Source organism: Nelumbo lutea, chromosome 2, assembly GCF_056320005.1.
Source record: "Nelumbo lutea isolate HS-2025 chromosome 2, American lotus-T2T, whole genome shotgun sequence".
Taxonomy (NCBI): Eukaryota; Viridiplantae; Streptophyta; class Magnoliopsida; order Proteales; family Nelumbonaceae; genus Nelumbo; species Nelumbo lutea.
Window position 1 is genome coordinate 98,755,438 of NC_142685.1, and position 11,572 is coordinate 98,767,009.

At 44.4% G+C, this 11,572-nt stretch overlaps 1 pseudogene; it reads right to left on the reverse strand.

Annotated features, from left to right (window-relative positions):
- Nucleotides 1–630: 630 nt before the first annotated feature.
- Nucleotides 631–5,644, reverse strand: LOC148872257 (uncharacterized; annotated as a pseudogene).
- Nucleotides 5,645–11,572: the final 5,928 nt, after the last annotated feature.

The window sequence follows — 11,572 nt, forward strand, 5'->3', positions numbered from 1 at the left end:
CTCTCTTTTTATTTTCTTTTTCTCTCCTCTGAAGAAGTGAATGCATTTTATGCTCCATCTCACTTTTGGATTACTTGGTCAGTAGGTGCATTTTATGCTCCATCTCACTTTTGGATTACTTGGTCAGTAGGTGCATTTTATGCTCCATCCTACTGTTTGAATTACTTGGTCAGTAGGTGCATTTTATGCTCCATCCTACTATTTGAAATGCTAGCTAGTAGGTGCATTTTATGCTCCGTCCTACTATCAGATGACTTGGCTGGTGGTGCATTTTATGCTCCATCCTACCATTTGTAGCAATGGTAAAGTATTTGCCCTGTTTACTTAAACCTGAATTTAGGACTAGCTAAAAAGGGAATGGCTTCAGAAAGGTCGTGTACTCAATTGTGCCTCATTACTCGGTCCACAAGAATTTTCCCAAAATATTGTTTCAATTGATTTCAAAAGAGTTGAGTGTTTTTTTTTTTTTTTTTTTTGAAATGAAACGGTTAAAGCCTATACCCCCCCCCATACTTAAAACTTAATAAAAGGTGGAAACTAAAAGGAAAACAAGTAGAGAGGAAAAAAAAAGAAAAGGAGCAAACTTCCCTGATGCGGTGGAAGGTGGGTGGGGAGACAGAGTTTCATGCCCTACTCTGCATAGGTCGGATTTTCGAGGGGTACCTCTTCCACATTGTATACCTGAAATCCTTCATAGAAGGGTTTTAGACGGTGCCCATTTACCTTGAACCTCTTGTCTATGGTCGGACTTTGAATCTCAACTGCTCCATAAGGTAAGACGTTAGTAACAGTGAAAGGTCCAACCCACCGAGATCGCAACTTACCAGGGAAGAGTTTAAGCCTAGAATGGAAAAGAAGAACTTTCTGGCCAACTGCAAAATCTTTCCTTGAGATCGTCTTGTCATGGAAGGCTTTTGTCTTTTCCTTGTAGATTTGAGACCTCTCATAAGCGTCATTGCGGATCTCTTCTAGTTCCTGTAGCTGCAACTTCCTCTGTTCTCCTGCCTCATCCATGTGCATGTTGCATTGTTTGACCGCCCAGTATGCTTTATGTTCCAGTTCCACAGGGAGATGACATGGCTTGCCGAATACCAAACGGTAGGGAGACATACCTATAGGAGTTTTGTAGGTTGTGCGGTAGGCCCATATTGCATCATTGAATCTCAGACTCCAATTCTTCCTTCTAGGGTCAACCGTTTTTTCAAGTATGGATTTTATCTCCCTGTTGGACACTTCGGCTTGTCCGCTTGTTTGTGGGTGGTATGCAGTGGAAATTCGATGGGTGATATTGTATTTCTTGAATAGAGCTTCCACCACTCAGTTGCAGAAGTGAGTACCTCGGTCACTTATTATCGCCCTGGGCATTCCAAACCTGGAGAAAATGTGGGACTTGACAAAATCTACAATAACCTTAGCATGATCAGTCCGGGTAGCTTTAGCTTATACCCATTTCGAAACATAGTCTACATCTAGTAGGATGTAAACATTACTGAAAGAGGAAGGGAATGGGCCCATGAAATCTATACCCCATACATCAAATATTTCACATATCAGTATAGGGGTAAGTGGCATTTGGTCTTTATGGCTTAAATTACTTGTCTTTTGGCATTGTTCACAGGCCTTGCAGAACATATAAGCATCACGAAATAGGGTAGGCCAAAATAATCCGCACTCCAGTATCTTACGTGTTGTCCTCTTTGGGCCAAAATGGCCCCCACAGGCATATGAATGGCAGAAGTGAAGAATGGAGGGGATTTCGGGGTCGGGCGCGCACCTTCGAAGGACCTGATCGGAACATTGCTTCCACAAATATGGGTCATCCCAGATGTAGTACTTGGCATCGCTTCTTACCTTATCCCTTTGAGCTCTTGTTAATTCTCCTGGTATGGTTCTAGTAACCAAATAATTAACTATATCTGCATACCATGAAGTTCCTTCTTGAATCGCAAAAAGGTGCTCATCTGGGAACTCGTCTTTCAAGGGTGTTGCCTCTTCACTTGTAGTCAGCCTACTAAGATGGTCTGCAACCAAATTTTCTGCACCCTTCTTGTCGCGGATTTCGAGGTTAAATTCTTGTAGTAGGAGAATCCAGCAGATAAGCCTCGGCTTTGCTTCTTTCTTGGCGAGAAAATGTTTTAGGGCTGCATGATCAGAATAAACAATCACCTTAGTACCCAATAAATATGAACGGAATTTTTCTAAAGCAAAAACTACAACCAAGAGTTCCTTCTCTATTGTTGAATAATTGCATTGGGCAGCATCAAGGGTCCTCGAAGCATAATATATTGCATGAGTGGCTCTTCCAACCCTCTGTCCCAGAACAGCACCAATGGCATAATTGCTTGCGTCGCACATAATCTCGAAGGGAAGATCCCAATTCGGTGGCTGGATGACTGGGGCTGAAGTCAACGATTCTTTCAGCTTATCAAAGGCTGCCCTGCACCCTTCATCAAAATCACATCCTTCTGGAGTAAATTACATAAGGGGCGAATTATCTTGGAGAAATCCTTGATGAATCTCCGATAGAATCCTGCATGTCCAAGGAAAGAGCGAACTTCCCGAATGTTCGTGGGATAGGGCAGGGATTTAATAACATCTACTTTTGCTTTATCAACTTCGATTCCCTTAGAAGAGACTACATGCCCTAGAATGATGCACTGGTCGACCATGAAATGACATTTTTCATAATTCAGCACGAGGTTCTTTTCTATACTCCTTTCAAGTACCTTTGTAAGGTTAGATAAGCATGAATCAAAAGAATCCCCATACACTGTGAAGTCATCCATAAATACCTCTATAATGCTTTCCACATAATCTGAAAATATACTAACCATACATCTTTGGAATGTGGCGGGAGCATTGCAGAGACCGAATGGCATGCGCCAATAAGCAAAGGTACCGAAGGGGCAGGTGAAGGTAGTCTTTTCTTGGTCCTTATGTGCAACTGGAATTTGATGAAACCCTGAATAACCATCAAGACAACAATAATGAGATTTGCCAGCTAGTCTTTCAAGCATTTGATCGATAAAAGGGAGCAGGAAGTGGTTTTTTTGGGTTAATGAATTCAGCTTTCGGTAATCTATACACACCGGCCACCCATTTTGAATTCGGGTAGGCACTAGCTCACCGTCTTGATTTTCGACCACCGTCATACCTGTTTTCTTTGGGACTACTTGTACCGGACTTACCAACTTACTATCTGAAATGGGATAGATTATTCTGGCATCTAGAAGTTTTAAAACTTCTTTCTTCACTACCTCCATCAGCGGTGGGTTTAGTCAGCGTTGGGCTCCAATTGCAGGTTTGTTGTCTTCTTCCAAGAGTATTTTGTGCATGCAGGTAGATGGGCTTATCCCCTTGATATCAGCTACAGTCCATCCGATCGTTTCCTTGCATTCCTTAAGTGCTTGAATTAGTTTCCTTTCTTCTAGTGCGTCGAGTTTGGAGGAAACTATCACAGGTTGTGTCTCCCCCTTGCCTAGGAACATGTACTTTAGGTGCGTTCGTAATGATTTCAGCTCTAGCTAGGGTGCCTGCACAATAGATGGAAGGAGCCTTGTGCGAGATAGGGGCAAACTAAGGAAAGAAGAATTATGAGCAAATTCAAAAGAGTTCAGTTCAGAAGTCAAACTTTGCAGTTCCGAATTCAGCATAAACTTCTGCTTTGCTCGTTGCAGTTGATCAGACCCATTGTTAAGTGCAACTCTTAGTGTGTCTTCATCTTCTAGCTCAAAAGTCTGTTGCACTAAGGAGTCAAAAACATCTATAGAGAAAATAGAATGCACATCATTAGGGTATCTCATGGCATCATAGATATTAAAATTAATGATCTCACCATCGAATTCCATGGTAAGCGTCCCCTTATGCACATCGACTTTTGTTCTGGACGTCCTAAGAAAGGGTCTTCCTAGCAAAATTGGGGTCGAGTTGGAAGAGTTATCTTCTTCTGTGTTGATCACATAAAAATCGGTGAGAAAGACCAAATTATTAACTTGGACTAGGACGTCCTCTAAGACTCCCTTCGGGTATGTAGTAGACCGATCAACAAGTTGTAAGATCACGCCCGTTTCTTTTAATGGTCCGAGATTCATGGTTGTATAAATAGAATGGGGCATGACATTTATTGAAGCTCCTAGGTCTAGCATAGATTTTTCGATCTGGACATTTCCTATCTTACAGGGAATGGTAAACATACCTGGATCCTTGCATTTAGGGGGTAGTCTTTTCTGGAGAATGGCTGAAACATTTTCTCCTATATGGACCTTCTCATCGCCTTTCAGCCTTCTCTTAGTAGTGCACAGCTCCTTGAGAAATTTGGCATGGCGGGGTACTTGCTTAATTGCATCAAGGAGGGGGATGTTTACCTCAACTTTGCAGAAGGTCTCGAGAATGTCTTTGTCTTTCTCCTCCTTCTTGGATTTTGCAAATCAGCTAGGGAAAGGTGGAGCGATGACTATGGATTGGGGTGGCTTTCCGCTTGAATCCATTTGGGATGGTGTTTCCTCTCTAGTTGTATCTTTGGATGCTTCTTGATAGGGTTCATTCAGTTCCATTCAGTTCCTTCCCGCTTCTCAACGTGATAGCGCTAGCATTTTATTTCGGGTTGGTCGTGGTCTAAGAAGGTAGCCTCCCTGATGATTGAGATTCCATTCTACTCATAGTTGTCGCTAGCTGGCTGACCTAATTCTCCAGGTTTCAGATACTTGTCCTCATCTCCTATTGAAATTGTTGAGTATTAGTTGCAAGGGCTTTCACAATTTCATCGAGAGACATACCTGAGTTGGGAGAGGCTGAATATGGTGGAGCCGACGGCCTGGTTTGATGTTGATGTTGGAAGCCGAAGGGCTTGGTTCCATAGTTTAGGTTGGGATGATCCCTCCATCCTGCATTGTAGGTGTTCGAGTAGGGATCGTATCTCTTTTGCGGGAATCCTCCAACAGCATTAGTTTGTTCGTAAGGTTCATCTTGAATCGTAGGGCACATGTCAGTTGGATGTCCCGGAGTTGAGAAAATCCCTCAAGCCTTCACCATTTGTGTATTATCTATGGCCATTTGACAGACAAGAGAGGTCAAACTTGCAATTTTCTATTCTAGGGAGGAGATGTTTACCTCGTTAGCATGAGTTGTTGGAGGGTTGAGCCTATAGCCGAACTGTTGAGATGGAACCGGAGGGTAGGTAGTACAGCCAATCCTTAGCCTTATCAGCTAGTGATAAAGGAAAGGCATGCAGTTTGATCTGTTCCTCGGTAACACCTTGAGGCTTCATGCTTGAGCATACTACGTGGAATTCTTTTAGGTGCTTGTGAGGGTCTTCGCCTGTAAGTCCACGAAAAGTAGGGAGTAAGTGTATAAGACCTGATTTAAGTTCAAAGGGTACCGCTAGATCTGCATATTCGATGCAGAGAGGTTGTTGGTGCAGATCCGGTGCTGCTAGCTCTCTAAGGCTTCTTTCTTTGTTGTTGGCCATGACTTCTTCTTCAGAATGGTTGGATGGCTCAACGATTTCTGCAGTCGACTTCACTTCAGAAGTGGGGAGTGATGCTGATTGGTTGCGGCGTTGCTTGGCTTCTTTCCTCAAGCGGCGAACTGTGTTCTCGATCTCAGGGTCGTAGTGGAGTTCACCTATACGAGAAGAGCGAGGCATAAACCAAACAAAAGGAAATTAACCTACTTAGGACACCAATCCCCGGCAACGGTGCCAAAATTTGGTGGGTGCCGAACCCAACCAAAGATAAATAGTCTTGCCCTGGGTTAATAATTAGCAGATAGTGATGAGCAAAGTCGTTCTCCATAGGGATTGGGTGGATTTATTTTCAAGTAATGGATTAAGGGGGGTTTGTAAAGCTAAGGAAAACAAGTAAATAGCGGAAAATAACAGAAAACAAAAGATCAAATCGATGGGAGAAAGCTTCCGGTTGAAGGGACAAGTTCAGCTTTGATTCGTAGCATTGATCCTTGATGCAAAGACAAATTCATATGTTTTTGAATTAATTTGTTATAGCTATTAACAAGCTCTAACAGCTAGCCTCTATTCTTATTATTCGACAACCAAAACAAGCTCTTTGATTGCTTCCCTTATTAATAGGCAGTCCTAAACAAATTCTTAGGATTTAACCTATTAATAGCATTAAGAGGGGAGAGACCCAATTCTGGTCAGCGATCTCACAAGCTCGGACCGTTTAAACCAAATCATACATTTTCCTAACATAGATTGAAAACTTTTTCGCAATCAATTTATGTTAGTTGCCACCATGATCGAACCTATCAATCATATACGAAACTGGAGGTTCAATCGGCCATGGATTATTTCCATTGAATGAGCAAGGGGCCCTTCTTGCTTAATCAACAAAAATAATCCTCACAGTTAATTCGCAGAAAATATATGAATACCCATAAACAATGAACTGAAATAAAAATCAATTAGATCTCACAATGCTTACAGAATCAAGGCTTCCCTAACCCTTCAACCAGAAATAAAAGCTTACAGACACTTCATGATGAAATCGCAGCTTCCAGATGAGAAAGGGGGGCGAACTCTTGCTTCTTCCTCCTTGGTTGCTGATTTCTCTCTCTGAAGACTGAAGCTCTCTTCGAGGAAATTGATGCCTTGGGTGCTGGTCCGCCCCCCCTTTATATAGATTTGGGGAGAGGGATTATCTCCAACTCCCTTAAGGAGATTATCCTCAAACTGGAAAGTCCAAGTCTAATTTGAACTTATCCTACCTAAGTCTTATCTCTTATCTTTTTAGGATTACAATTTGAGAATTTAAATCTGATAAAACTATTTTATTGAGATTACATTCAAATTCTATTTTAATGGGACTCTTGGATCTTAAATTCAAACTGGGCTTCTTTAACAATTCGGGCTTGCTTCAAGACTCTTCTGCGAAATGGGCTTCAGCTTGTGAAATCGGCCTTGGTGCGAAATTGCTCCGACGTTGGTCCCGAATTCGTCTTCGATGCGAACCGATTATGCCAAAACCTAAAACATAAAAGATGTGGGAATTGTTCTTATCTTTCCAGTGCTTCTTGAATTATCCAAATCGGAGTCTGGAATTGAGAGTTATGCCCAGTTCACTGATCGGTGCCGAAACTATGCAAAATCATCCGATTAGCCTCGTTTTCTTCCAATCGCCTTCTTGCTTGCCCTAAATCGAAATACAAGAGTAATGAGTCCAATTAGGTACCATTTAAGTGTAAAATACTGAATATTGAGGGATAAAAATATGACAAATTTTATTCTTATCAAACCCCAAGATTGCTAGGCCAAGGCAGGTCCTCTATGTACACGGTCCTCATTGTGTTACTATTTGTGCTGGGTAACCGGGACAGGGCGTCGGCCTCAGCGTTCTCGAACCTTGGGATCACCCTGACGAAGTAGGATAAGAAGCTCGCAGAACTTCTCTAACCTTGGCTAAATAGGCAGTCATGGTGGGGTTGCGGGCTTCATACTCGCCGTTGATCTGATTGACCACGAGCTGGGAGTTGCTGCAGATGATGAGGTGTTTTGCTTTTACTTCTTTGGCTAAGGTGAGCCCAACTATCAATGCCTCATACTTTGCTTTATTGTTGGATGTTGCAAATCTGAACTAGAGCGCGTATTCCACTTTCACCCCACTTGGTTCGTACAGAATTATGCCCGCTCCGCTTCCTTGTTGATTAGATGAGTCGTCGAGGTGGAGGATCCAGGGCTCCTCGTCCCAGGTCAGTCTTGCTCGAACCAGGACTAGTGCCGCGCTGGTTGAAGCTTACTCCGCATGCCTGAGCTTGGCTACTTCGGGGGTCGTGGTGCTGAACGTGCATTCTGCCACGAAGTCGGCTAAGGCATGGGCCTTAATCATCATCCGAGGTTCGTACCGTATGTCATACTCACTGAGTTCGATGGCCCACTTCGTCAGCCTACCAGATACCTCGGGCTTGAGTAGGATTTGCCTCCAAGGCTTGTTGGTGAAGACGGTGATGGTGTGGGCTTGGAAGTAGGGACGAAGCTTCCGAGTTGCTGTGACTAGCGCATACACCAGCTTTTTGATCTCCGGATACCTTCTTTTAGCATCCTGCAAAACCTTGCTAACATAATAGATGGGTCATTGGACTCGATCTACCTCTTTTATTAGTACCGAGCTGACTACCTCATCGCTCGCGGAGAGGTACAGCTTTAAAACATCTCCCTCCTCGGGTCAGGTCAAAACCGGGATGCTAACTAGGTATTTTTTTTGCTCGTCGAAGGCAAGCTCACATTCTGTGGCCTTGCCTTAAAGAAAGGCAAGCAGAGATCTTCCAATTTGAACATAAACGGCTCAAAGGGCTATCCTGCCATTTAGTCTCTGAACCTCTTTTACCTTACGAGGTGGTCTCATGTCTAAGATGGCCCTTATTTTTTCGGGATTGGCTTCGATGCCACGTCGATTGACTATGTAGCCCAGGAATTTACCCAAGGTGACACCGAAGACGCATTAGTTGGGATTTAGTTTCATGTTATATTTACGCAAGATTTTGAAAACACTTTGCAAGTCATTCAACAAAGATTTTGAAAATCGGGTTTTTATAACCATATCATCTACATAACATTCAATTTAATTGCCGATCAACAGCTCAAAAATCCTATTTACAAGTCTTTGAAAGGTCGCCCCAGCATTTTTTAATCTGAAGGGCATGACCTTATAACAATACAGGTTGAGCTTAGTAATGAAGGCCGTTTTTTCTTCATCGGTAGGGTCCATCTTAATCTGGTTGTATCCTGAGTATGCGTCCAGAAAGCTCAGCAAATCGTGCCCTAAGGTCGCGTCCACTAGACGGTCGATCTTGGGTAGTGGGAAACTGTCATTCAAGCAAACTTGATTCAGATCGCTATAATCGACGCACATGTGCCATTTACCGTTGGCCCTTTTTACCAAAACTGGGTTAGCTACACAGCTCGGGTAATGGACCTCCCTAATGAAATCGGCTGCAAGAAGCTTCCTGACCTCCTTGTTGACTATCCTCCAACGTTCTGGGGTGAGGTTGCATTTTTTCTGTCTAACGGGCCTAACTAAAGGATAAGTGTTTAACTTGTGAGTTATAATTTTTAAATCTATGTCGGGCATCTCTGCCGCAAACCATGCAAATACATCTAATTTTTTAATTAAAAAAGCTTACCAACTGAGAATGGAGTGGTTCCTCGATCGATGTGCCGATCTAGAGAGTTTTGGTTGGATCTTCTACTGAGAACGGAATGTGGATCGTGTCTTCTGTTGGCGTGGCTCGCTCCTCGGTGTACTCCATTGGTCTATCGAGTTCAATGTCAGTTGCTAGTTTGGCTTTCCCCATGAGGGTGGCGACATAGCATTTGCGAGACTCGAGCTGGTCGCCTCGCACTACCCCTACTCCATAGTCCGTAGGGAACTTCATGGCCAAATAGTAGGTGGAAACCACTCCGTGAAGTGTGTGGGTAATGGGCCGACCTACTAAGGCGTTGTACGGGGAGGGAGTCGAAACCATCAAGAAAGTGTGATCGAACCTCGCAATGTTAGGCCACGTGTCGACCTCTACAGGTACTGTGGCTTCTTCTCCGATGAAGCCTACTAGAGGAAAATTTGTGGGCTTGAGATCGCCTTCTTGGACCTGGAGCTTGTCGAAGGCGTCCTTGAACAAGATGTCAGCTGAACTGCCCGAATCTACCAGGACGCACTTTACTTCAAAGTCATTTATTCTCAACTTTATGACCAGTGCATTGTCGTGGGGGTACTGAATCCTGTGCTCATCACATTCCAGTTCATGAACCGATGTTTTCCTCCCTGCTGAGGTGCAGCCCGCGAGGATGAACCCACCAGTAATCATGTTGATTTATCTATGGATTGGTCTTTCTTCTGGTAACTATCTCTACGGCTGCTCACTATGCCTGCTGCTGGACTCGGGAATATTTCTCCTTTGCTCCCCTTGTCGATCTGTCTAGCGATCTGTCGAGTTTCTGTTTTCTTTTTGTACAAAATTTTATAAATATCCACGACGAATGATCTCTTCGATCTCGTCACAGAGATTTCTATAGTTTTCGGTACTATCACCGTGGTCTTTATGAAAATGACAGTATACATTTTTATTTCTAGTGGCAGGATCTCCCCTCAACCGAGGTAGCCACTTCACATAGGAGGCGTCTTTGATTGCCATAAGAATCTCTCCCAGCTTCGCGTTGAGGGGCGTGTAGCTTGTCCTTTCCACTGGCAGAGTTCGGGAATGCCGACCTGACTTATGGGATTGTGAAGGAGATCAGCTCCCGGACTTGTTTCCTCCCCTAGTCGGGGACTTGCTTTTTCTTCATTTATTGCCACCATTATTCGAGTTGTCACCTTCTCTTTTACTTTTCTTCGTTGGATTTTCGCTCTTCTGGTTCATCTCCTCTTCTATCCCGATGAACTGGTCGGCAAACTTGAGGAATTCAGTGATGTCCTTGGGCTTGTTGGCCACCACGTGCCACTTGAATTCCCTGTGAGTAATTCCTCTCCTTGATGTCGTGAGTCTTATAGCGGGATCCTTGTCGGGGATGTGTAAATAGGTGTCATTGAAGCGTTTTATGTAGTTTCGGATTGACTTCCCTTCTCTTTGGACTATGCTGAGGAGGCTTTCTTGAGACCTCGGGCACTTCTTACTGGTGATGAAGTGCACGGTGAACATCTGCACGAACTACACCCGGCTTTTGATCGTCCTTGGCGCGATGTTCCTGTACCATGTGCAAGCTACCCCTTTCAATTTGGTGGAGAAGGCAACGCACATGCAGGACTCGTCAGCCCCAGCTAGATGCATCTGGGACTAGAATGAGTCCACGTGGTCATTTGGATCGAATGATCCATCATACTTGTCCAGCGGAGGCAGTTTGAATTCCTTCGGCATTGGGGTTGCCAGAAGCTCAAAGGACAAAGGGGATGACATGGAGAGGTAGGGAGCGGTCTTTGTGGCTTTTGGGCTCGCCTCCTCTTTACCTTTTAGATGCTCAGGTTGACTAGGACCGGCGAGCTGGCTTGGAACTGCAGTTCAGCATTCCTTAAGACGCCTTCTTTGCTGCTTCTTGACTGGCTCCGCATAGGTGTTGCTGACCTCTATGTGATCGGGTATCGTCCTGGCACAGAGTGGCTCGGACTGCTGATGCTGGCTGCCATGAATGGAAGGGCCTCGCCTGGAGTCCGTGACCAGAACCCCGAACCGGTTCCCTGCAAGCGAACCTTCATGATGCGAGGGCCGGGGTGAAATGGCTTTGGCGGGTTGAGTGTCTCCCGATCTGTTCACGTTCCGCGAGGTGGGAAGAGTGACTTGTTTGTCCCTCTTGCTGCGGGACGAGACCTAGCTCCCCAGAGGATGTGGAACCTGGGATGCCTCTCCCCAGTGAGGAGGGTGAGTGTTCTGACGATGGGGCTGATTCTGTTGTGTTACCGGGTGCCAAGGCGGGACCAGCTGCTGATTTTGCTGCAGCAGAGAGAACTGCTACTGGTACTGTTGCTGATAGAACTGATGAAATACATGCTGCTGGTATAGTTGATACTACTCGACCTACTGCATTTTGACCTGAATGGCCCAAACACAGTGTACCATAGACAGTTTAGTG